This window comes from Muntiacus reevesi, chromosome 1 (assembly GCF_963930625.1).
Source record: "Muntiacus reevesi chromosome 1, mMunRee1.1, whole genome shotgun sequence".
Classification (NCBI taxonomy): Eukaryota; Metazoa; Chordata; class Mammalia; order Artiodactyla; family Cervidae; genus Muntiacus; species Muntiacus reevesi.
The window spans coordinates 76142567-76145706 of NC_089249.1; the positions used below are offsets into that span (position 1 = coordinate 76142567).

At 48.7% G+C, this 3140-nt stretch overlaps 1 pseudogene; it reads right to left on the bottom strand.

Moving 5' to 3' along the window:
* Window positions 1–254: 254 nt before the first annotated feature.
* LOC136148371 (solute carrier family 25 member 3 pseudogene) lies at window positions 255–2664 on the bottom strand (annotated as a pseudogene).
* Between the last annotated feature and the right edge of the window lie 476 nt (window positions 2665–3140).

Genomic DNA, 3140 nt, shown 5'->3' on the forward strand with positions numbered 1-3140 from the left:
ATCTCCTCTAAGATCTTTTTAGCAACCACTATTGCTGTCTCTCCCTTATCGGGGAAGGCTTCCACCCACCCTGAGAAGGTATCTACCAGAACCAACAGATAGCGATACCTGTACTTGCCTGGCCTCACCTCAGTGAAATCTATCTCCCAGTGTTGCCGTGGCTCTTCCCCTCGGTACCTCATTCCCGTGTGCTGCCTTATCCCTGTCCTCATCAGCTGGCATGCTTTGTAAGCCTGGATTATCTCTCGTCCATTTGCATTTTCCTCAAACACTGATCAACACGCAGATTCAGTCCATATTTGCTTTCATTTATCTACTGAGTTTACCCAAGCTTCTTCTTCAGAGACTGTGGCATCTCAGGGGGAGGAGGGCGAGGGAGCCTGAAGTAGACCTTCACAGAATCATAGATAAACCACTATAGTGCAGTCAGAGTGCTGATCATGATGATGCGGGCAAAGAGTCCCTTCCATACACCTCTAAATCCAAGTCTCTTGAGGACCTGAGAGGCACTGCTACCCTTCTCTTTATTCAACACAGACACCACGGAATCGACAACAGTACGTTCAAAGCAGGCAACCTTCATTATGGTGTATGGTATCTGTCTCATCCAAAGAGGAGCAACCCCCTTGTAGAACGCCTTTAAGCCTTCTTCCTTATACATTTTGGAAGCTGCATCCCTCAGAGTGTTAGCATAACCTGGTTGGGTTTGAATTCAAACCTTAGCAGCTTCCATAGGAGCAAGAGCAATGTCAGCAAAGAATTCAGCACTGGCAGAGGCAGCCAAATACAGTGATGTGCGCCACAGATAGGCATTCTCCTCTCCAAGCATGTTGCTATACAAAACCTTGAAGACTTCATAAAAGCCAAACTTGCAGAGCCCCTGCAGGGAGTAGCCAATGAAGATCAGGGCCCATCCTTTGGCCAAACCACGGAAACCATCCTCTTTGAGTGTAACTGAAAATCCATTAAAAATGCCCTTGTACTTCTGTGGGTCCACCTGCATATGGCATTTCACTAAATCCAGAGGAACAACAGCAGTGTGTGTCAGACCACAACTTAAGACCCCACCAAAGCCACACAGTGCATAAAACTTCACGGAGCCATATTCCCAACTGTACTCTTCTACCACGGTGGCTCCAGCTTTCCTTTGCTCACCTTTTACATAGCTGCTCCCATCGGTGAACCATACTAGCTCACTGTTGTCTAGGGGTACATCAATTAAGTCTTTTCGTGCTGCCAGGGCCTCCACCAGTATCTCACTGCAATCATGGAGCTACAAACAGCTGGAATGGCTTATTTGGGTTAGGCAGGGCAAGGGCTGGGGCTTCTAGTAGGGCCCATTTGAGTGTCTGGAAAGCCTGTTTCATTGGCTCAGTCCAAGTCCAGTTTGGGGTCTCTTTGCTTCCCTCATATAAGGGCCGGGCCTTCTCAGCAAACCCCATTATCCACAGTCTGCAATATCCAACAGTCCCCATAAACTCTCTCACCTGGCGGGGGGTCTTGGGCTCTGGTATCTGCAATATTGTTTCCTTCATGGCCTGGGTTAGTCACCTTTGCCCCTGCCTGATCTTATATCTCAAATAGGTGACCTCTTGCTGGGCTATTTGTGTAGCAGAAGGACCTCTGGGTGGCAAGTCCGATATTCATAGAGGTCCTCACTCAGAGCCTCATTAAACAAGGTAGGGGAGCTCTTGAACCCCTGTGGGAGGCGGGTACCGGTTGGCCTTCCCCCTCGGTCCACTCAAAGGCAAATATCTCCTGGCTCTGGGCCGCCAGGGGTAGGATGAAAAAGGCATCTTTCAAGTCCAACACAGTGTACCAAGTGTACTCAGGCAGCAAACTGCTCAGGAGGGTATACGGGTTAGGGACAGTGGGGTGTATATCACTCACCCGTTTGTTGACTTCTCGAGTCTGTCCCCCCTGACTTCTTCACTGGCAGTAAGGGTGTGTTCCAAGGGGATTGGCACCGCTTGAGAATTCCGGCATCCATGAGATGTTAAATGTGGGGAGGGATCCCCCGCCCAGCTTCCTGGCTCATGGGGTACTGTCTCACCCTTACAGGAGTTGCCTAGGCCTTTAGCTCAATGATGACCAGATGTCTGTTTGGCCAGTCCCATCCCTGCCATTTCAGCCCAGGCCAACGGGTATTTATTCATCTCTTAAGGCTAGGGATAAGACATGTATCAGCTGTCCAAGTCCATCCATGACTGTCATTCCCCCAGCTCTGTAGACTTCACTGAATAAAACCCAATGGCCTCTCCTTTCTTCCACAGAATCTTAGCATAATCAGTACTGCTATGATACAGGAATGGGATCTCATTTCTCTCCATTTCCTGCTTTAACCACTCTCTCCCCAAGAGTTCTCACTTGCTTAAGCCCCCCTCCAGAAGGGAGAGATGTTTTCACAATATCATCAATAGCCCACCACTGATCAGCAAGGTAAAGTGCCACAGCTGTGAGTGAGTCCTCAGCTGCAAAAAGAGCAAGAACTTTCTGGGTCTGATCTCCACCATAGAGAGGTACAAAGCCTACATTTGACAGGCTAATAGGAAAACATTCCGGATTTTCAGGGTCCCCACACCTCAGATCTAACATGAAATCCTCAGCAGAATTTTCCAGTTCCTCCTGACTGCAATTATCCAACATATCCACAGGGATTGCCATCGGCCAAAATGAATCTGAGCATTAACTTTAGTCAACAAGTCTCTTCCAAGTAGAGGGACTGGGCATTCTGGTATCACCAAAAACGAATGGGACTCCTGGTGGGTCCCCAGATCTACTTTTCGTTCTGTGGTTCAATAATATCTTTTTGTCCCCGTGGCTCCTTGCACCAAGCTGGTTTTCTTAGACATTGGTCCCAGTTTTTTATTTAAAACAGAGTGTTAGGCACCAGTATCTACCATGAAGCCAACAGTTTCCCCTCCACATGTATGGTTACTCAGGACTCGGGGAGGGGTACCGAGTCTTGACTCCCCCAGCCACTGTCTTCCCCCACATATAGAACTCGAGTTCTAGGGGAGATTTTCTCTCTCTGGGTCATTCCTCTCCTTGGGTCCCTCTTAGGGCACTCGTTATCCAGTGCCCCTGTTCCTTGCAGTAGGCGAACTGATCTTTCTTTAGGGCCTGCCTTTTTGGTTTCT